Source organism: Ursus arctos, unplaced genomic scaffold, assembly GCF_023065955.2.
Source record: "Ursus arctos isolate Adak ecotype North America unplaced genomic scaffold, UrsArc2.0 scaffold_15, whole genome shotgun sequence".
In the NCBI taxonomy this organism is placed as follows: Eukaryota; Metazoa; Chordata; class Mammalia; order Carnivora; family Ursidae; genus Ursus; species Ursus arctos.
In genome coordinates this window covers 36,341,331-36,366,088 of record NW_026622819.1, presented here as the reverse complement: position 1 = coordinate 36,366,088, position 24,758 = coordinate 36,341,331, and the positions used below count along the sequence as shown (strand labels likewise).

At 34.1% G+C, this 24,758-nt stretch overlaps 1 non-coding gene across 1 annotated transcript; it reads left to right on the top strand.

Annotated features, from left to right (window-relative positions):
* The first annotated feature begins 1,164 nt into the window (after nt 1-1,164).
* LOC113260974 (U6 spliceosomal RNA) lies at nt 1,165-1,272 on the top strand. The gene has a single exon (XR_003318199.1). It is a non-coding gene; the product is annotated as a U6 spliceosomal RNA (small nuclear RNA).
* Nucleotides 1,273-24,758: the final 23,486 nt, after the last annotated feature.

Below are 24,758 nucleotides of genomic sequence, written 5' to 3'. Positions count from 1 at the left end.
AAGAGCATGGTTTGATGGTACAGGAACACTTCCTCGGCGAAGTAGCATTTAAGTTGTGGTTGACATAATCAGTAAGATTCAGTAGAACAAAAGAAGGGAGGAAATATTCTAAGCAGAAGGGAAGGCTGGTGAAGGGAATGTGTAGCTGAACGAAGAACCCAATGTGGAATACAGTGATCAATAAGAGAGCAAGACTGGAAGAAAACAGAAAGAAAGACAGGGCTTCCCACTCCTCCAAGATCCTATTTCCTGCTTCTCACCTTGAGCATCAGTCCTGATTCAGTGGGTCTGGGACAGGGCCCGAGAATATGCATTTCTAATAAGGTCCCCGGTGATGAAGATGTGCAATGCTGGCCCTCCTTATACAACACTTTTTACAGCAGCCCTGCTAAAAGCCCTCCTAAACATTTGCAAATAAGAGCTCTTAAAAGAATTAAGCAAAATCATATTGTGACTTTAAAAGATCACTCTGGCAACTCTAGGAAACAAACTGAGGGTTGCTGGAGGAGATGTGGGGAGGGATGGGGTCACTGGGTGATGGGTATTAAGGAGGGCACATGATGGAATGAGCACTGGGTGTCATATGCAACGGATGAATCACTAAATTCTACCTCTGAAACTAATAATATACTATGTGTTAATTAAACTGAATTTAAATATTACAAAATATAAAATAAAAGATTATGCTGACTACAGTATGAAAATTTTCTTAAAGCAGAGAGAAATCAAGTGATTAAAATATAAGATAAAGCATCCCTTTTATGGAACCCAGATAAAGAAATTTAAGTAAACCTAAATAAAAGTGACAACAATGTAAATTAGAGTATTGCAGATCCTTAGATCCTCCATGATATACAGGAGAGTTTTCATCTTTACAAAAGTGATCATGACAGTTTTGTTTTTTCTAAAAGAGACCAAGTAAATGGTGAATTATTTCTTTAAAAAAAAATTTGGACGAGCAACCATATGTTTTTAATTATATGCAAATAAGCATATATGGACCATTTTAAAATTAAGGGCCTCAAATTTATTGATTAAAAATTATTAGGGGAAAGTAATGACTGAGATTATTGCCAAAATTGCTCATATTTTCTGATACAAACAATGGTTAATACTCTTAACATGTAAAGAGCTTTAACAAATGAATAAGAATACAAAGATGAAGTGCTCACTTCAGCAGCACATATACTAAAATTAGAATGATACAGAGATGTTTAGCATGGCCCCCGTGTAAAAGATGACACACAGATTTGTCAAATTTGTGAAGTGTTCTGTAATTTTTTTAGAAAGTTAAAAAAAATACAAAGATGAAAATCTTGGGAGGTGAGTGCAAAGGATTTGAATGGATTACAGAAAAAATAAGGCAAATACCTTTTAAGTTCATGAACAGATATCTGATATAACTAATAATAAAATAAATATTGAACTAGCTATCTCACACAGTTTAATCAAACTTGTGAAGATTAATATTATTGATAATAGCTAGTGTTGTAAATAGTGTGATAAAATAGGTATTTTACATAGTTCATGGTGTTCTGACACAGTGTCTTTTGAAAGGATGAATTGAGAATATCAACCAAAATTGTCAATGCGTACATTGCTTAATCTAGCAATTCTACTTCTAGGAAATCATTTTACAGACACTTTTACTGCAGTACACAAAGAATTATAAGTTCATTTAGTATACTTTATTTATAACAAAAAATTAAAGATAATATAAAAGTCTATCAATAGGAAATTGGTTAAATAAACATGGCATATCCTCAATACTATGCAGCTTAAAAATGATTGAAATTATATATACCTAGATGAAATAGTAATAATAGCTAACATTACTGAGCACATATAATAAGTTAGAAAGTTTGCAACTATCCGAGGACAATTATCATTATCAATCTACTTTAATATTGTGTAAACTGAGACTCGGATTGAGTAACTTAACCAAAATCTCAAGGCAGAAACCTGATTTTAGCCCTGGCTATTAGTCTATACTTAACTGCCCAGAACCTGGTAAAGTCTGTTATATATACCTACATACCTATATGTGCGTATACACACCTACACACACACATATAAGCTCCTAATTTTAATTAAAATATGTAAGGATATATGTTTTTGTATGTACCTAAAGCTCTAAAGGGATAAATGGTAAATAAATATTTTACAATGTTTACCCCAGGAAAATAGGACCATTGGTTATAGGACTCTCATTTCTTATTTTCTGCCCCTCTGTGATTTATTACTACTGTGTGTTACTTCTGTTTCTAAAAATACAAAACTAGACAAAAAGTAAAAGAAGCTTTTTGCTTGTTTGTTATATCTAATAAAGTTATATGTCAAATGGAGTTTGGAAAGCCTCTTATAGGAAGTAACATTTTTTTTTAACAAATATAATTTTTAAAATATGTGCTTCCTTGTAGGTCTTTTAAAAGAATCAGGACATGGTTGATCTATTTTGGCTGTCACAGTGATATGTATTGGCTGCCACCACTGAACTGTATTTGTGGTAGTCTGCACTGATATTTTTTTCAAGATTTTATTTATTAGAGAGAGAGGGAGAGAGAGAGTGCGCGCACGAGCACATGAGTGGGGGGAGGGGCAGAGAAAGAAGCAGACTCCCCATTGAATGGGGAGCTCCATGTGGGACTCCATCCCAGGACCCTGAGATTAGGACCTAAGCCAAAGTCAGACACTTAACCGACTGAGCCACCCAGGAGCCCCTGCATTGAATGTTAAGATGTTAAAACAAACTGAACGGACAGTCAGGGCCGCCCTACCTCATATCATGGCAACAAGAGAGAATTTCTATTGCCTGCTGCCCACTTTAAGTTATTATAACTAATTTTCTAATTTACAAATGACATGGATTTAAGATTATATTTACTCAGAGGTTACCTACAAAATAGACCACTGCAGAACAAATGGGATTATAAAACTTAAAAAACAATCACTGAGTTTTGACTTACAGTCTTTATAGCTATTTTTCTTTAAAGCCCTCTTTATGAGTTCTTTACATGGAAAAAATATCCCCACAAATATTTATTGAATATAAGTCATATGTTTTTATCTATATTAAATAATTTGATTCTTGACAACAAAATTGTATGGTAGAAATTATTCCCCATAAAGCCTCTGTCCCAACTTACCACCTCATGGGGAATGTTCATTCAGAGATTAAATCACTTCTCCAAGGCCACATTCAATAAGAAACAGTGGTGGTGTTCATAGGAAGGTCTATTTGGTTACCCACTAAAGCTTTATAACGTATGTTTCTCTACTGACTTATTATTATCCTCATTTTTATCCAATTCAACTTAATTAGCTTTATTTAAAATATGGCTTCTAGTTCAGAAATATACTAAAGCACTTTCTCTTCATAATTTAATGGGCTAATTCATGTGAAATTTGCAAATTAATAGTACTTAAGGGCCAAATTAACTTTTTTGGATAATTTTTGTATGACATATTTTAGTGTCTGGTTTTTAATATTACCATTAAAATCAATATTTCTCTTGTCACAATTTTCCATTACAATCATATAAAATAATTATATACATTAGGTGCTAATGGGTTATCTTATTTTGCTGAAGCTGTACAATCTGAAATCTCCTACCATGAGTAATATTTAATTCTACTTTAAAATGTGATTTTTAACATAAAAATGTATAGATATTTTGGTTTTACATTTTAAATATAAATACAATATTCCTTTTGGGAACAAACTATTAAACTATTTATAATGTTTCACAGTATACAAGTTAGTGTACAAAGTTAAATTTGAGTCTATTATTTACAATTAAATATTTTTCTATTAGAAGTTACTTTTAAAATCGTATTTTCAATTTTCATATTTAAATAGATATTTTAGTTGATGAATTGATTCATGTAATCTTACTGTTGTTAAAGTATCTAATAAATTTATCATTTTAAATATTTTATTTCCTAGCTTAAGTTATAAACAAACTCTGGATAATGAAAAGATTTTTATTTGGTCAAATATGCTACTTGAGTTCACTGTAGCCTTTTAGTATTAGTGGTGACTGTATCTGTTTGCACAAACGGCATCTCTGAGGAGTGAAGTTCTTTGTTCTGGTTGAGAGTAGTCTGCTTACTGGCAAAGCCAGTACCTTCTTGCCCTATTATTGACCTCGACTTTGACCTGGCTGGACCACCCTCGCAGGAATGGAGGGTAATAAAGCCCTCTGGCTGACTGAAGCCTGAGTTTAAGCTAAGCAGATATAATCAATCACCTAAAATTAAGTGATGTGGTTTTGTGATGTGGACATTTACTGGGGACTGAGCTGAGATCACCAAACACCATTCATTTAGGTCTTCAGGGCTGTCTCAGAGTAGGATCAAGGGTATTTTAACTAGTACTTCAGGAACTATTTACCAGATTCAGAGTGCAGAGATAGGATCTTACAGCAAGAAAGAAAGAAGGAAAGAAAGAAGGAAAGAAAAAAAGGAAGGAAGGAAGGAAGGAAGGAAGGAAGGAAGGAAGGAAGGAAGGAAGGAAGGAAGGAAAAAGGAAAAAGGAAAAGAAAAAACGAGAATTTCAAGTAACAAGGATAGACATTATAAACAAGTTAAAAGAACTAAAAACTCCTTCAGGAAGTATTACCTTTCTTAACTCATCTCAAACTTTGACTGGGTTCAAACTCATTAACAGCTCACATTTCTCAGTTGATAAGCAGTATGTCTTTGCGAGCCAAAATACTTTGCTTTGTCAAATCTATTTTGGAATATTAGACAATAATCGTGCTGTGTATAGATCTACTTTTCAGGATGTTATTTCAAAAGTCTTGCCTCTCCTCCCCGCCCCCGGCTTTCTGAAGATCAAGATTCTCTTGGACTGTTTTAAATGACCCTAAATTCCAATCCCGCTCTGACCTTTCCGTTTTTAACTTTACCCCTGGAATCCACACATTTTTTTAACAGAAAAAAGAAAGAGAAGAAAGAAAGAAAGAAAGAAAGAAAGAAAGAAAGAAAGAAAGAAAAGAAAGAAAGAAAGAAAGAAAGAAAGAAAGAAAGAAAGAAAGAAAGAAAGAAAGAAACTCCTTTAAAGGCAAAGCAAAGCTACGTGAAGCATTCCCACCAGCCAGCGGGAATCGGAGTTGTTTTGTGTGTACTGAGGTTTGGAACATGCTGTCAGATGGTTGTCACTGATGAATGTGTAGTGTGGCTTGGTGAATAGAACTAAAACAACATTAACCTGTTTCTCTCTGACCGAAGTTCCACATGCTTCACTAGCACATGGTTTAGCTGGAGTCCACGTGTTAAGATATTTTAGAACCTAATGTGTATATATGTTACTGGGATTGCACGTCCTTTTGTCTAAACTAGACGGTGAGTGCCTTTAGAGAACGTACCTTAGATGTTTTATAACACTTCCCACAAAACCTATAGTACTGGTATACAGCATGTAATCACTTGGTATTTATGAATGAGTTGATGAGGTTTATTCATTTTGGACTATTACTCTCAATAGATGGCTTTAATCTTAAATAAAGTCTGAGTTCCTATCTATGCACTTTGGGAGTCCTTGTAAAGCTACATAACACGGTGGATTTTTAAATCAAATACTGTGCCATCTTGAAGAGGATAAATAATTTCGGGGTGCTAGTGTTAGAAAATCAGGGTAGATTTCTCTAGGTAACACCCTTGAATGGTGTATTCTAGACAATACAGATCCTGATTTGGTAAAATCAGGAATTCAAAGCAACAGAAGTAATATATTTGTTTTTATTTATTTAGTAATATTTTAATTAATTTATTTATTTGGCTCTTGGTTACAAATTAATCAGAATCTTTAATCAAGCCTTATCAGATCACTTCATGAAAAATATATTATTTCCCTGAGAAGGCTTCCAGCACGTCACTTCCGATTCCTTTGGATCCCAAGCAAAATCATCTCATCCACCTGTTCACGAAGTCTCTGGATTAAATATGGCTGTAACAACCTCTCTCAAACCCTGAAACTTGCCTTTGCATGTCACTCTGAGGTATCCAAATGGGGTACACCATTCGTTTCTGCTCCCACTGGAAGTATAACTCTTTGCCTTAAATGATCCTTCCCCTCCACTCTTCTAATTCCCTTTCCACACTGTCCGTCCCCAAGGCAGGTTAGGTTCTCTGCTAAACAAATGAGTAAATAAATAAGATTTTCATTCACATAGAGACTGTGGATTGGTTTATTCTTTCTAGGTTACCTATAATTAAACCGAGGATGTTATCAATATGATTAGAGTATTGAAAGGAGGATTTTTTAGCAAATGGACTTTTCCCAAAGCCCTTTTCCTATTCTAAACCTGTGTCTTCCTCTCTTCCCTAACATAGAATAAACAATTTTTTAAATGAGTCTACTGAAAAGAGGTCAACTACTTTTGGTAGAGATCATTTTATTCAGATTTGGCATGTTGAAAGAAAAAATATTTTCAAGTATTTATTGATTTATCATTTCCATTCATCAGTAAATCCTTTTTATTTGTTTTATTATGTATTTAGCCTTATTCTTATTTATTTTAAAATAATATTTGGATTTCAGAAAAAATATATATATTCATGATATAATTTAATTAACTCAAAATGCTGAATAAAATCAGAGGATCCTAACTAACTTTGTGACTTTGACATGTCACATGAACTCTGGGCTTCAGTAATCTCATTTAAAAAATATTTTAAGGGTAAAACTAAGTCATCTCAGAAGTCCTTTCAAAGCTTCCCATTTCCTTGGTCTAGATGAGACCCATAAAATGGGACCATGGTGGTGAAAGGTAAAGTATAGACTATAGTGATTTCAATTTTGTCTTGGCTCCTTTATCATGTCCTGATGTTAATTTCCCCTTGATTTATAGGAGTTAGGCTGAGCAAAACTGAAAAATATACAAACTCTTCCTGTAAATGCTAACATTTGTAGTGATGAAATAAATACACCTACGTATTAAATGTGCTGATTTTTCTTCCACACAACTATCAAGCCCATTTTTTTTCTTTTCATTTTTCCTCTTTAATGTTTAAATAGTATGTGTTACTTTTCAAGAGAATACACAGCTAAATCACTGTCATTTCTGGAAAATGATGTAATATAAACTTTCCCTAACTTATGTAATTGGAAATAATTTTTATTAAAGTCACTCAGCAGTTTCTTTTACACACACACACACACACACACACACACACACACAATGCATGTGTGTATCTTCATGATCTGGAAGTTACTGAAATGCAATTAAGGGATAAACAATTTTACTTTGTAAATATTAATACAAGAATACTATTTAATGTAATCTAGGCTAAAGCAGCAAATATTAAAGGAATTGAGATAATTTCTAATAGACCTAATAAAACAAAGTTATCAAAACATGTTTACCACTTAATATTAGGTTTGTAAAACACTATAAAAAGAAGTGTGGATTTCCTCTATTTGACATTCTTACTCCAGTTTTCAACAAAGCAATTCTCAGAATGGCACTTAGGTTTTGTATTATTATTACTCTTTTCAAAAAAGCCCCTTCAGAAGTAAAAATTAAAAAACAAAGTATGCCTATGAAAATTGAGAAATATCTTCATGCATTTGCACATGCACTCGCTATCTACTGAATACCTACCGAGTGCCAGCCAGTGGGCAAGGTACTGAGAACACAGCCACCGACTGAACATATGGAGTCAGTTCTCATGGAGTTTACATTTAAGGAAGGGGAGAAAACATACACAACTCTGTGAATAGGATCTTTGACAGCTGAATATAAAAATATGCTATTATCAGAATGAAATCATTCAGCTGGAATTATTGGCAATTTACCCACAAATCAGGCAAATGCTGGAAAGATTGCCTTGATATTTGCTCAAAAATGCCTTGATATTTACTGTTTCAACCTGTAGGCTGCTAATTTTATTTTATTTTTTTAAGATTTTATTTATTTATTTGAAAGAGAGAGAGGGCATGAACAGAGGGCGAGGGACAAGCAGACTCCACGCTGAGCACAGAGCCTGAAACACAGCAAGTTCCACGACCCTGAGATCATGACCTGAGCCAAAATCAAGAGTTGGTCGCTCAACCTCCTGAGCCAACCAGGAGTCGCTATTGGCTGCTAATTTTAAACCAAAGTTTTAATATTCTTATAACATAGATGTACAGATAGGTGACTGGATGGATGGATGGACAATCATCTCCTCCCAGGTTTATCAATGTACAGATTATTAATCCCTCTGAATCCCACAATTCTTGACATAACTCTTTTCTGGAGATGGTGAAAAAAAGGTCACTAAGTAGTTTTATAGAGAAATAAATGAATGTACTGAATTTTGAGAAAATCCCATAGTTAAGTCTGGTTTAGAAATAATTGTTTTCTGGGCTGCCTGGGTGGCTCAGTTGTTAAGCACCTGCCTTCGGCTCAGGGTGTGATCCCAGGATGCTGGGATCGAGCCCCGCATCAGGCTCCCTGCTCTGCTGGGAGTGCTGGGAGCCTGCTTCTTCCTCTCCCACTCCCCCTGCTTGTGTTCCCTCTCTCGCTGGCTCTCTCTCTCTGTCAAATAAATAAATAAAATCTTAAAAAAAAAAAGAAAGAATTGTATTCTATCACCCCTTTTGAAATAGAGATGAGACTTCTACACTTCTCAGGATTTATTTGCAAACTAATTCATTGAAGTCCTTAAAGTGTCCTTAAAATTAAAATTACTATATTGATCTAGCTACAACATTATTATAAACTAAAACTTGTCACTTTCAATAGCCTTTATAAGTTTGAAATGAAACTCCATTTCACTATTGAAATAAAATATTTTCATTTTTCTCTTAATTTGTGCTGTCTGTTTTGCCATCACTATACATTGTTATTGTAGTAATTAAAGAAGACAGACTGCTTATAGGGGGTTAAGATACACAATAGAGGGGCGCCTGGGTGGCTTAGGTGGTTGAGCATCCAACTCTTGATTTCAGCTCAGGTCATGGTCTCAGCGTCCCGGGATTGAGCCCCACGTCAGGCTTCCTGCTCATCAGGGAGTCTGCTTGTCTCCCTTTTCCTCTGCGCCTCCTCCCTCTCATCACGTTCTCTCTCTCTCTCTCTCTCATAAATAAATAAATCTTTAAGAAAAAAGATACACAACATAATATTTGCTTTAAAAAGCATGAAGTCCAATTAATTTTGTAACTTATAAGTGTCTTGTCAAGTTTCAGAAGCACTGAAAGTTCTTTATGACTGATTAATAAAAGTAACTAGACCTCGTGTTGCCAGACACTTTTATTGCTGATCCAATAGCGGCAGGCAGGCACAAAGAACAGTTTGTACATTCAATGGTTAGGAAGGTTTTCCTTTACACTTTGGATGCCCAGATAAGTCACTTTCAATAGTCTTACTCTTGAGAGACATAACTTTGGTGACCATTTTAATGTATGCTTTTGATATGAGGATAAATGAGTGGATAAATGTGTAGGGTAATACTGAAAAATGTATTAATCTATTAATATTTTAATCTATCCTTTTATAGCCTCAGACTGCAGGATAGTCTACAGATGGAAGGCCATTGTCACAGCACAATTCCCTTACAGCATAACCTAGTACATAGGTTTATTGGCTTGCAAAATATGCAAAATTATAAAATGAGTGCACTTATTCATTAGTACCCACATTGCTTTTCTACTTTCTTTTCCCTTATGAGGTACAAAAGCCTCTTTCCTCTGTATATTTCATAGGCACGTAATGTGTGTATCAAACTTATATATATCATTTTCCTCACCCCTCCAAAATTTGCCTATCCTCTTTCCTATTCTTTCAAGGTTCTGCTCTCTACCATATAAGACTGTAGTTATTAAATTACCCAATATAAGCCAAGATGATAGTGTATGATACTTTTGCTATTGTTTCTAGCTCATGTAAGTGTATTGTTTCTAATAGGAGACAATGCAGAATGTATCCTAAAATAAAGGAATGACTCAAATACTGAAGAGTAAAGTCAGGAAAAGATTTTTAGAAGTTTAAAAATCTAAAACAAATATTGCAATTTAAAAGTAAAAGCCTAATAGTATTTCTGACAAGAAGGAGAAAAATGCAGTAGGCACCGCAGATGGGTTGATTCTAGTCTAGTGCGCTGTCCTTTCAGAAGTGATTGAGTCACTGGCAACAATGTTTTCACTCGTGGGAAAAGAGAAAATAATGAACTAAAATATTGTACTTAAGCTGTTAGAAAAAGAACAAGGGAATTCTGAAGAAAAAAGACATATCTAAAAAAAAAAGTGGAGTGGAAAGGTGGGGAGGGGGAATTCTAGTGGAATAAATGAATATAAACTTAAGCCAATAAATACGTAGAATGATAGGCAGGTAACATAAAAATATCTGTAGATTCAAATCTACACATATAAAATTAGAGAAACCTGTAACTAACTTAAATTTTAAAATAAATTAGATTTGAGAGAAAATGTAATATTTATAATGCAGTAATAAATATTAGAAATTCTCTACAGTCTTGAAAAGTATATGGTGATAAATTTTAAAACTTCAATAATTGTATAAAAATAAATGCATTCCATTGTTGCCATAGAAGTAGAACAATTGGAAAAATGCATCTGCAATTATTTCTAAATGGCACCACTTGTGAAGTAAAAAAAAAACAGAAAATTGCAATGCTTAAAATTTTTCCAGCCGGAAGGAAATGAAGGAAAAGTAACTGATTCATTTCACTGAGCAAATATTGCCTTGAGCATATAAAGGTTCTAAGATAGCTATATACATATCTAGTATATATCTATATGTATATGTATATTCATATGTATATACATGCATACTTATGTACACATATGTATATATACATATATATGTGTCTCTAACTTGAAATTATCATATAGGGAAATAATAATTAAAATATTACTAATGGTATCTGAATATTTAAAAAAATAATTTGCCGTGAGTCAGGAAAACCAGTTCTAGATTTTTAAGCATGGTTTGTTACTTGGAAATACAGTAATTTAAATAACATAGTATGTGAGATACTAAGTCATCATCTTATAAGATTTCTAAAGGACAATTGATATTAAATTCAATTATCCCTAATTTTTTTATGATGGAGAGTATTTCAAATTTACTTTCAACATTTTATTTAATAGAAAGTATTGAATATAAGTTTATTACCTGTGACCGATGGCTGAATGTCATGACATCTATGAACTGGCTGTTAACAATAAAAGCTGAGAGAGAATTCTTTTTTTCTTAAATACACTTCTTGTTTACTTAGAAAATTGTGTTTTAGGGGCGTCTGGGTGGATCAGTCGTTAAGCATCTACCTTCAGCACAGGTCATGATCCCAGCGTCCTGGGATCATGGCCCATGTGGGGCTCCCTGCTCAGTGGGGAGCCTGCTTCTCCCTCTCCAGCTCCCCTCTACTGGTGTTCCCTCTCTTGCTGTCTCTCTCTGTCAAATAAATAAATAAAATCTTTTAAAAAATTGTCTCTTAGAAACAATTCATGTCACATTATACAAATAAGGTTTTACTGTTTCCTTTCAAAGAAATATAAGGTGGCATGAAACTCATTGTATATAACATGCAACCACTGTATCTGTTTTGATATTTAGAATACTTTCCTATTATAAGAATAAAAGAAAACTTACCTTATCAATAATTATCAGCCTCTAGTATTTGTTTAAAGTCACCTATCTTAAGTTGGAAAATGTCAAAGAAAAGATAAGACTAAATTCTTATGTCCTTAACTTGCTTTACTAAACACAAAAGAACCAAAATTCTCAGTGCTGTTTATAGGGCAAATAACATTTGGAAATTCAGAAGAAAGAGTGATTTAGCTCTGTCCATGAGAAAGTATGGATTATTTATGTGGAAGAGAAGACTTTACTGGTGGAGGCTGCAATGGGATTTATTCCATTAAAAAGCTCTTGTCCTAGAGTTTTTTTGCAATGTGGCTTATTCGGTAATTGAGCAAAAGAAGTACTTCATGCTTGAAAAATCATTCCAGGTCCCCTTGAAATAATCTCTCTGGTTTGCTACTTAAAACAAGGTGAGTTCTGGGGCGCCTGGGTGGCACAGCGGTTAAGCGTCTGCCTTTGGCTCAGGGCGTGATCCCAGCGTTATGGAATCGAGCCCCACATCAGGCTCCTCCGCTATGAGCCTGCTTCTTCCTCTCCCACTCCCCCTGCTTGTGTTCCCTCTCTCGCTGGCTGTCTCTATCTCTGTTGAATAAATAAATAAAATCTTTAAAAAAAAAAACAAGATGAGTTCTATCCGTTATCTAATAGTGCATAAAAAAAACCATCCATAATTTAGTGACTTGAAACTTCTAACATTTGTTGCTTGTGGATCTGTAAGACAACTGGGTGATTATGCTAATCAGAACTGTACTAAGCTCATTTCAGCTGGGCTTTCTCATGTGTCCACTGTCTGCTGGCAGCTCAGCTAGTGCTTGGATAGTCTAAGATGGCCTTACTTACACACGTCTGCAAACAGTCCAGCTGCTGGTTGGGGTGATAGGGGTAACCAGGCCACGTATCTCTCATGATCCAGCAGGCTAGCTAGAACTCATGCACATAGCTGTAGCAGGGTTTGAAGAGCAAAAGCAAAGGTCTCAATGAACAAATGTGTTTCAAACCTCTGTTTACTTAGATAATCCCTTTGGCCCAAACAAGTCTCATGGCTAATCCAGACTCAGGGAATGGAAAAATAGATTTTGTTTCTTTATGGAAGTGGGGAGAATTATGGATATTTTAATAACCAGCAATAATACCAAAGACATACCTCTGTCAAATGGCACCATCTACTTCTAGCATTTCCAATACCTTCCATATTTCGAAGCAGGAAGGTTATAGAGTAACTGATTGCAATTCCATTTCTCATCAGCAACTGCTATTCCTCTGTTTGACCAACTCCTCGTTTTCTTTGATTGCATATATGCCAGGTTAACCAAATAAGAATTTTGATTTTTACAATTATTTTATATTAATAGCAGATTATTTTCTTCACAAAAACAAGTCTAAAATTACTTTGATTAAATGCAAAGATTTTTTTTTCCCCCCAGAACGAAGAAGTCATTCTTCAATAGGGAGAAATTATTTAGGTTGGCTTCCTTGGCAGATATTTTTTACTATATTGGAGAGACACATTTCAAGAACTTATGACCTTATAATTAATGTTATAGACATAATTGGTAAACTACAAGTTATTTTGCAAAAGCTTCTTCTCTTGAACTTTCTTTGCAGAATAATGTATTTCTGATATACAATTTATTGGCAAGCAGAAAGTCGCGTAAGTAGAAAGTTTGAAGGTTACTTCTGCTCAAACTATCTTCAGATTGAGTCTTGAATTTGAATTCTATTTCCTGTGGCATGTCAGTGTGGTGGAACTTACCAAGGATTTTGTCACCAGTTTGAGACAAAGGAAATATTTAACTCAAAGAGTCTTGGAGAAATGCAATGGGAAGAAAGCAGACCTTCTTTGTTTTGTGGATTCTGTCTCCCTTTCTTATTGGAACCAGCCCACCCCGAAGAGGCTAGGATCGAGTGATTTGTCTTCTGTCGCACCAGGCTCTTCTACTCAGGCTTCCTAGTAAGGGTACTACTTCCTCTCGGAGCTAATCAGCAGCCTAGCACGGCTATCTGGCTTGGGAATACAGCAAGTGGATATCAGAGCCCAGAGGTCCCACAAAAGCTAGAGATTAACCTTATTTAAATGTTGGATCCAGCCAAGGGTCCAAGTTCATTCCTTTAGACTTTTTAGCTATGGGAGCTATAAATATTAAAAGATTTTAAGCTGCATTGAGTTGGATATAACATAGTTTTTAAGTAAAACCGTTGTTTTCCTGAGTTAGAGTCCTCAGCTCTTGTTGCCATCAAACTCATAACAAAGATTAAATACAATTATTACTTTCATATCAAAGAACTTAGAAAATTTTTAAATTGAGTCATCAAAAATTTGTTTCAGAACTGACTTTTATTTTTAGCAACAGTAAAAATATTTTAAGATAAAAATCCAAACTATAAAACACAGGTAGAAAACAGAAGTACATATTTACCAAACCTTTTTTGGCAGATATGACATAGTCTATTTAAAAGAATGGTGAATATATTTGGTAACGCAAAAATGAACACATCTATATGAATTAATCAAAATAAAAAGAAAGATATATACAATACCTATTACAATCCAAGTTAGTAGCTAAATTATATAAATAATTACATAAAACATATAATTAAAAAAAACATAAAAAATAAAAATCGCTAAGAGCCTGGGCACCTGGGTGGCTTAATCGGTTTAGTGTTTGCCTTCGGCTCAGGTTATGATCCTGGGGTCCTGAGATCAAGCCCTGCATCAGGCTCTCTGCTCAGTGGAGAGTCTGCTTCTCTCTCTCCCTCTCCCCCTGCTCATTCTCTTTCTCTCAAATAAATAGATAAAATCTTTAAAAATAGTTTTTAAAAAAGATGGTTTTGAAGACCAAAAGTAATGGGAATTTTTTAATGTAATAATAAATAGAAAACTGATATACAAATGATATTTTGACCATAGTTACTAAGTTGCTGTCAATACTCTTATTTAATAAATAGCACCAAGAAATTGGTCAGCTCTTTGAATATCCAAACTAATTTGAATCCATACCTCAAACAATACAACAAAATAAACTGAAATCACATCATATAACTTAACGGGAAAAACAAAGCATAAAAGCTAGAAAAATATAGCATAACATCCATTGCTTTTAGGATGCAGAAGCACTTGCTGAGCTTGAATGTTAAAACAAAAGGAAACATCGTATTGTTCATTACAATTATAGATATTTAAACTTCTGGTCATCAAATATAAACATGTATTTTACTATAAAATGAATGGCAAATATAAAAATGTAAAACATTTGAAACAAATTAAAGAATACAATAAAAATTCTTTTTTTTTTCAAAGATTTTATTTATTTAACAGAGAGTGAGAGAGAGAGAGAAAGCAAAAACAGGGGAAGCAGCAGAGGGAGAGGGAGAAGCAGGCTCCCCACTGAGCAGAGAGCCTGAAACAGGGCTCAATCCCAGGACCCTGGGATCATAACCTGAGCCAAAGGCAGACGCTTAACCAACTGAGCCAGCCAGGTAACCCTACAATAAAAAATTCTTAAAATAAAAGTAACTAAAAAAATTGTTATGATACTGAGATTCTAGTAGATAACAAAAAAATTCACACACACAAAAATAAAAGTAACTAATGAGCATATGAAAAATATTCAGCTTGATATTGATGAGAAAATGTTAACGAAAATAAATTACTGCCCTCTGTTTATCAAGTGAAGAGAGTCTTAATCAATTATGTGGAAAACAGAGAAGGTAGAATCAGATGGGCAAATGATTAAAGGAATTAACAACATCACTTTTCCAGAAAGCAATTTGGCAAAATGTATCAAAATGTGTATACTCTTCAGTCCGGTAATTTTATTTCAAAAATCTGAGCTAAGGTAAAATAAAAAACAAAAAACAAAAAACAAACAAAAAAAAAACTTGAAGGAAAGTTGGAGTTGGCACAATAATGTTTAAAGCAGTATTTCTCTTGAAAAAAACCAAAATGGTCAACATTAAGTGAATGATAAAGTAAATTATAGTGTCTGTATGATAGGATATTATAAAGCTTTAGATGTATGTTTAAAGAAGTAAATATTAAACTGAAAAATTGAAACAAATATTTAATATTTTACCAATTTAATAATTTTAATTTTAAAAATCTACCAGAAATTAACAAATTGAAACATTAAATTTCTAAGGCTGGTTTTCTCAGAATTTTGGAGTTGTGATAAAAGTTATGTTCTTTTCTGCAATTTTCTGTGTGTGCTACGTACCATGTAATAACAGGTACTGCTTTATGACGGTGTAATAGGATTTGTTAATACTGTATTCTAATTTTTTAGAGTAAACTCATAAACAGGGACATAAAACACTATGCACGTAAGTCTTTGTTTCCATTATTACAGTCCATCATACCTTCACACTACCACTATGTCTGCTCCTTACTCTGAATCCTTAGTTCCAGCTCTAACAGAAAGTGTCCTTCCGAGCGCAAGTGACCATCTGTCGATATAGTTAGTTGAGCTCCAACGTTTACATCACCTTCTGCCAGTTTTTGATAAGCTCTCACTTGGAACAGCAGGACTATTACAGGGACAACTGAAGGTAGTCAATTTTGTTCCCTTGAACCTGTTCTTAAAAATCAAACTTTACAAAGGCAACCCAACATAAACCCCTTCTCTGTTGCTCTTGATATTAGATTAAAAGGAAAAAAAAAAAGCAGGAGATGCAGACAGTGCTCAATCAGAATAAATAATTCATTCAGAAAGGCTGCTGTGCTATGCACCGCATTTCACGATAAATGTAGGGACCTGGACAAGCAATATAGTCTACGACAGTAGAAAATACAGCACATTGCTTCCAAATGGGTGGTAACCATGCTCTCTAGTAAAATAAATATCTGTGGCAAATGACACATACCTATTTAATGACACTTTGAGTTCACGTGAAGTTTGGCAGTGTAATAAAAGTCTTATCTCTTGCTTTCACTGTTATTGCACAGACTTAAACTGCTGTCTCAGAGGCAGGTTTACTATCTTTTTCAATCTACCCCATAAAAGTGAGACTTGATTTGCTTAGCATGAGAACAGATCAATAAAAGCTAAGTTATACAGCGGATTAGATCACTAACTCGGAGATCAAAGATGTTAAATACAACTTGTATAGAAAAAGTAGATCAAAAGTTGAGCTCAGACACACGGTACATATTTGCGGAACTCAAAATAGCCTTTACTCTAGACCAACAATTTACCTTAAGTTTTGTCGTGGTCATTTTATGTTGCAGTAGTTTACACAGAACTGACAACATTTTAAATATACACAATATATGCACATTTTACAGTAGTTTTTCTGGACTAAATTTCTGAATTAGCCCTCTAAAACTAAAGGTGGAAGAAAACAGTGTTCTTTAGAGCACAAAGAGTTCATTTTATAAATACCTTACTGATACTATTAACTTTTAAGTTAGGTTTTGTTACAGAAAACAAAATAACATGTTATAGAAATGTGAATCATTATTATTTTTACCTTCTAATCATTATGTTATAGTAAATCTATACAAACTTTTTGTTGAAATAAAGAAACTTGGTCTGTAATTCATAGTTGTGATTTTGTGAAATTGCTCTATCGAATACTTGTTTAAATAATTTAAGAAATCAAAAAGTGTATTTCACCTTGCCATTCTTTCCCCATCACATTTGGCCCCATTAAGAATCAGTATAGGTTCAAGTGTGATACATTCCTGTACAGGCTTTTGACCACACACAGGGGGTATCAAATAAATAATATCCATAAAGCGGGACAAAACAATCATCATCCCCACTACAACAAGATCCTCAAGTTATATCCTCCCAACGTGAAAGTATATTGTTATTAAACATTTCCACCGTGGCGTATTATTCGTAACCCTTTAGACCAAACCCTGTTACCTCATGTCGTTCATGTAAAACCTCGTAGTTTATCCCAAGGGAGCCTGTTTCCAACTGCTGCTTTCTCACTAAAAATGTTCCCTGATTCCATCTTCTCTTCAGGTCATGTGCAACTTATATCCTGCAGTTCACGGGCAAAAGACGCCTGATTGCCCCAGAAAAGTCACCTGCTTCTCATCCATACGTTGTCAAGTTCCTCACTGCCTTTTAAACACACATTCAGCGTCCTGATGTGATGTGTTCAATGTTTCTCCAGGATCTGTTCTTTTTTTTTTTTTTTTTTAAGATTTTATTTATTTATTTGACAGAGAGAAAGACAGCCAGCGAGAGAGGGAACACAGGCACGGGGAGTGGGAGAGGAAGAAGCAGGCTCATCGCGGAGGAGCCTGATGTGGGGCTCGATCCCATAACGCCAGGATCATGCCCTGAGCCGGAGGCAGACACTTAACGACTGAGCCACCCAGGCGCCCCTCTCCAGGATCTGTTCTTAAAATACAAGAAATATTGACACTGAAATAGAAAGAAGCAAAGATGAACACACAGTCACATGGCCCCCATCTAATGATTCTTAACATATTAGTATATATGGTTTTGTACCTTGTTTTCATGCATATCTTCTTTTCAAAGTAACAATGCACTTTTTTTTTGCATTTCACTGAAATGGCAAGAGGTTTAACATGGATCATATATATTACACACATATATAAAAAGTTGTTTACACACATTAAACACACACATGGGTATCTTAACACTGTCAAATGTATACTGTTCTTTTTTTAAAAAAAATTGTACAGAAGAAAGATAGCTAGTAAATGATCACAGATATTCATTACTCACCTGAAAGCCATTTTTTTTTGCAAAAGTTGCCAAATTATGTCCAAGAATATTCAGAACCATAATAGTTCCTAGCCAAATGATTATTAATAAAGAAAATTATTCTCCTTTTGAAATGTGAAGACTTTAATTATACAGTGATTTCAGAAGAATGTGAGGATGATGCTATTTTTAAAATAAATTAAAAGTAAAACTTAAAGTGAAACTTTAAATTGCAATAAGTCAATTGATTTGCAGCCTTTAATCCTATGTGGTCTTTGGAAGTTGGAAATTTGATAGTTAATCATATTTGTCTAGTAGGGAATGTAAAAAAATCTGATATCAGTGCATTAGGACTTGATTATTTTTATTTTATGTATTAACCAACTATCAGCAGTTGGCACAAGCATTAACTTTTTAAAAAGTACTTTAGGTATTTTTATGTACATTATATAGGTGTTTTTATGTAAATCATCGTCTAATTTGTTGCCTTTTGCACATAGATTTCATAAAGTTCTTGGAAAAAGTAATCTAGAAAGGTGAGGAAATTATTATTGTGATAATTATTAACAATAAAAGTGCTCTATGTTTTTGTTCAGTTCTCAAAGAAATGTGATCTTAAAATAATCATCAGATGGTTTTCGTTGCTTGTAATATATATTTTGACTTTTAATGCTTGTATTAAAACCTAAGGTCCACCAAATACTCATCGCTTCAATAAAGTCACCCTACTTACAACGAGCAGGAGATTTATCTTTAAGAAAAGGAAACACAACACCAAGGGAAGGAACACCCAAGATTGATCTTTTTTCTCTTATGTGAACCAGGTGTAAGTGGCTGGTCTTGGAATAGACTCTGACAAGCGGTGGTCATGATGCCAAATTGTGGTAGTTTCACACAAAATTTTAAAGTAAATGTTACTATAAAGATGGTGTGTGAAATTCTAAGGTTTACCAGAGTTTTTTTTTTTTTTTCCATTTTTAAGAAAATTTCAAACTTCTTATAAAGCAAACACTGTTAATTTAAATAATCAAAATCCTTTTCCTTCCTCAGTCACATTTATATTTTTTCCTCTTTTTTACAACTGTAATTTGGTTTGTTATTATGCATAAAAAAGTCAATTTAAGAATATACCTCATTTCCCTCCTTGAATGCTTACTAATAATCCTGACTTTATTTATTCAGTATTTTGAGGAAGAAGAACTATAACTACATACATATATAGATGTATTATTTTTATGATAAGAACTTTACTTTCTGAGTTAGAGATGTTAGTCCTTTCTTTGTACTAATGATTGGCATAGACATGATGTATGTATTTCCTGGGCATAATCTATCCTTCTGAATCTAAAGATGTTTCCAAGGGGTACAGAGGGTGGTCATCCTGATGTGCTTGCGGAAGGGAGCCAGTTTCACAAAAGGATTGATTGTTAAGAACGAAGTCCTCAGGAACAAAGGCCATATGCAACGTTGCCAAAGACATTGCTTTATCAGAAAAATCAGAGTTAAGTTCTGGTTTTGACTTTCTGCATCTTCATTGCAAACAATGCATGCCAAGTAATTTTGAAAATTTCCTTCAGTTTGGAATTGGTTTAAGAAAAATAAATGACATATATTTCCATTATATTAGGCATATTTCAATATTTACTTTAAAGACAAGTGAAAGGTGGGGGCGTTAAACAGCTAAAGTAATTCAGGAGGAAAAACATCTTTGCTTTATCTGGTGTCTCATTACATCATCTGGATTTGTATTATATTTTCTTTCTTTTATTTTGATCTAATTTTAGTTACATATTAATTTTAGTTATTCTGATGCTATAGAACGAGGAATACAAGAGTATATAAAGTTTCTTCCTCTGTAAACTTTCAATCTTAACCCTGAAAGAAAACTTCATTATACTCTTTCCCCTTAAACAGATAAGGACACTATGCAATCTGAAATTGAAGGACTCATATTTAAAATCGTTGAATAAAGTTACTAGTTAATTTATAAGCTATTCATTACAACACATGTTGCAGATCTTATCCATTCTCAATTAAATCTCCATACTAATATGGGATAAGCAAACATTTGTTTCTGTAGATAAATAAGTGACAGAGAATCAAAGATGGAAATATTACATAATTATATTTTTATTCCTTTAAAGCTTAGGGTAAGTAGGAATAACGTTTTCAGATCACAAAACAAGATAATGGCCAGAAAGAATAATCTTGTTTTGTTTCATTTTGTTTTGTTTTTCGACATGGTTTGCTATGTCACGCTTATGATAAATCTGGTTATTTCAATTTTATCTTTGTTCACAATTGGCCAATAGAACATTCTACCATATTTTATTCTGATAGCTTTGACTGCTGGGTACAAAACATAATGTTAGCTAAAAATTTCTTGCTCCTATTTTAAAGGTATGTTTACATTCAGTGGGAGATTCCTAACATAAAGAAAATGTCAAACAAATAGACTCATTAGCATTTTATTAATTGTTCATAATTTTTTGTAAGAAAAATCTTTAATACACATGTAATGTATCTTAAATTATGACAAATTATTTTTGTAATGGAAAAAAACATGAAACAATAAAAAAGCATAAACATATTAATTTAGCATGTCTTAACTTAGAATAAATATTTACTTAGTCTACAGTCATTACCACTCAAGATATTGTGTGCCCTAGCAGATACTAACACACCACAATTCATCCCCATGTATGTTTTTATTCTTTAAACACTCCTGAGTTTTTCATTTTCAGAATTATGAGGGTTAAGAATCTAGAGCTTAAGTCTAGAGTCTAAGAGAAGCTTTAGGTAAAGCAAATATCCTTGAAATGCATAAAGAAAGATGGAGGAAAGAAAGTCTGGACTTTCAATATGCTTTTGGGCACTCTGTAAGAAGGAAAGGAGGCGTAAAGTTATTATAGGCAGGTTAAAGCCATGTGTTTGATGAAATGGGGTTTAGAAATGAAGACTACCCATGACTGTGTCTGACTCTCCCACTCCATCTCAAACATTTGAGTTACCTGCATACTAGGAACCTGGGAAGGAATGGGAATCCAGACAAACAGGAGGAAACGTGTCAGATCATTAGAAAGGCACGGATGATTTTTTACAGAAAACCCTACAGAAAAAAAGGGGGGGGAAAGTGAATATCTCTCCTAATGGTATCAACTAAAATAAATCCAACGCATTTGGAGGGTCTCGTTGAAGCATGGAACTGAAGATCCTGAAGAGGAAACAGGTGAAATGATTACTACTGGTTAGTCCTAATATCAGACTTGCAGATATACTGGTGGCATACTTAATGGGTGACCTTCTTTATTTATGTGAACATAAAAATATGGCTTCAATTTTTTTCCTCCTCTTTCTATTCCCATGATTCTATTTTTGTCATAATGTTGCAAGTTTTTCACCACAAAATTTTTTTTATTACTAATTTTATCTGGGAAACGGATGATGAAAAGGGATGGCGGTAGGCAGGTGAGTAGCAATAAAATGCATCTTCTACTGTAATCTAAACTTAAGTGTACCCATTTATTGCGGACTCCGTAGTGTTTGTGTACAATTGTTAGAAACAGCAAAAAATGAAGGCCTGTGGAATTTACGTGTTTTCTATTATGGGAGATCCTTAAATGTGTAACTTTTACAGTGAATTTTGGCATAATTGATCTTAGCTTTTGACATCATCTGTAAGACACTATCTGCAAGCGTCTTTCAAGAGACAGCATACACTGGGTACTTGGTTTATAGTTCCGCATCATGGTGTTCACTTTAGGTCTTTGTTTCGCTTTGTTTTTTACTTATCTGTAGAGTTGCTTCATTTAACCTGTATGGTCTGTACGGTCTGTTTGTTACTGGCTGGTCTTTGCAATGTGCTTCCTATAAATTTGCTGTTGTAACTCGGAGTAGACTAACGGCTCCAATAAATAACTCAAATCTCACACTTAAATAAAGGTGGATGTCTCCCTCCTATCAGTCAGTGTAGTCGGTGGGAGTGGGGCCGTGGAAGTGGCAGGGGGTTCATTTTTCACATCAGGAAGTTGTGCAGAAACTCACCTCTTTGCCATCTGGTGTCTCTGCCCTATTCTGAACTGTCATGGCTCTTCTCTGAATCTTCTGCATCAGGAGGAGACTGAGAACGAGGAGAATTGATGTTAACCATCTCGGGCAGGAAGTGATACAAATCACTGCTGCCTAAACCCATTCAGGAGGACTGGTCATTTGGCTCCTCTAAATGCCAGGGAGTCTGGGAAATGTAGTCTGGCCACATGCCCAGAGAAGTAGTAGATGCAGAATTGCTAAGGGGATCACCCTAATGTTTTACCTTTCCTGTGGTCTTTGAATATTCTTTAATATGTACATCATATATTGCAAAATTGTCCAACCTTTGTGTCTTTGGGAAACTATCAATAAATACAATTGTTCAAGTTCATTTAAACTTTACCCTTCCTATTCTTTTTTTTTTTAAGATTTTATTTATTTCTTTGTCAGAGAGAGCAAGCAAGAGAGAGAGCACAGGCAGGGGGAGCAGCAGGCAGAGGGAGAAGCAAGCTCCCAATAGGGAGCCTGTTGTGGCGCTCCATCCCAGGACCATGAGATCATGACCTGAGCTGAAGACAAACGTTTAACTGACCAAGCCACCCAGGCACCCCTTTTCCACATCGCCTAATATGAGTTGCTTTTAACCTAATGTAGCTCTTCTACATTGAGATCTAGAGTGTGGGCTACATTCATCTCTGCAGTCTCCTTTGCACCTCTTTCCAAATAAAAAGGGAAGAGATTTTTATAAGATTTTTGATTATATGATAAAGATAAAAAAAATAAACCTAATCACTAACAATCAACTTTATTTAATTTTTAAAATAATCATATCTCAAAAGATTATTTTGAATCAACTATAAATTGACAGAGAAAGATAAAGAAAAGTAATAATGTAGCATGTGTTGAAATTAAAATATGAGTGAAACAAATGTAAAGCCAAGTTTTTGTTAAGTGAATCCACAAATGTAGCCATGGGATATTAAACTAATGGCTGTCAGTGTTAAGTTTATACCAAATGTGATATTTTCTAAATGTAGGAAATTTAGTTATCTAATTAGGAATGACAGCTAGAGACTGAACTAATTAAGCAGAAACTCCGTAAGCAATTTACCTTATTAAAGGTTTGTGGTTTTATATCTGCAACAAAATTATTCAGTACCTATTTTAAATAATAAAGGATGAAAATCAAGTATAATTGGCATTTTAATAGAAAGCATATCAATTAAAATTATCTACAAAGAACAACTCCTCCTAAAACAATTACTGTTTGAAGTCGAGCAGATCTATTTGTTGTCAACTTGAAAGAACAAAATGGAGCTGAGTTTGATAGCAACATAAGGTGTGGGGAAATTCAGCAGAGGCCCTCAATCTTCATCAGCTAATTACACAGAACATTTGGATTAATTAACTGGTATTGTTATCAATGTTATGACTAATTTATTTCATTAATTTTATAAGCTAATGCTTTTGCCATGTACCGTGTTATTCCCCAAACCTTTTCTATTGGCTCATTCCATGGAATGAGAAAATGCATTATATTTAGAATTAAATAATCTAGTTCAAAATCATGGTTCTGCTTATTAGTTGTGTGACTTTAAGCAATTCCTTCTGTGATCCTCGGTTGTGCTCCTATGTAAAGCAAGGATGTTAATAAGTTTTATAGGTTTATGAAAATTCAAAAGACAATGTATTTGAAAGAGTTGGCATAGTATTTGGCCCACAGTAAGTTATCTGGAAAGGTAAATAATTGCAGCTTTTTCTTTTTATTGCTATTATTGCTGTGGTCTCAGGTCCCTCTAGTTGTTTCGAAGTGTGAAGTTAGCACTTTGAAACACTTTGAGATTAGTATTCAATGTAGTGTGCAATGAAACCAGATTGTGAATACAAAATAAAAATGAAAATGCTAAAATATTAGATGTAAGTTAGAGCTGAAGCACTGGTTTCTGATCTCACCTTTCTGACTGATTTCATAATGGAACAAAATTCAGTTTCACTGTGTGAGCTATTATTTAGGACATGTGTGAAAGATGCATTACAGAATCTTTACTGTCTTTTCATCTTTGCTACACCCAGGATAGTGTCTTACCTCCACTGTTTTCTATTTCTCATCCCTTGAGTTGCCAAGATTGTGGTGAAAATCCACCCTTTTTGGATGAGTCTTGTTAAATTTCAATCATATTAAAATGTAATAGTTCATTTTCATACAGTTTATTTCCCCTGGCTCGTGCGTTTTTCTGTTCCTACTTTTTCAATTTGGCATAATATGACGACAATTTTGATACTTTATAGTCCAGTGTGTGTGCACAGTGGATCCTGCCCAAACGTCTTAGATGGGCAACCAACTCCATGGTTTAAGTCGAAAGACTCCTCTACAGGTTTCCTATAATAATGAAATCCCACCATTAGACCTTCCATTGCTAGACAATGTGACGTAATTCCAGAAGATTCCTGTAGT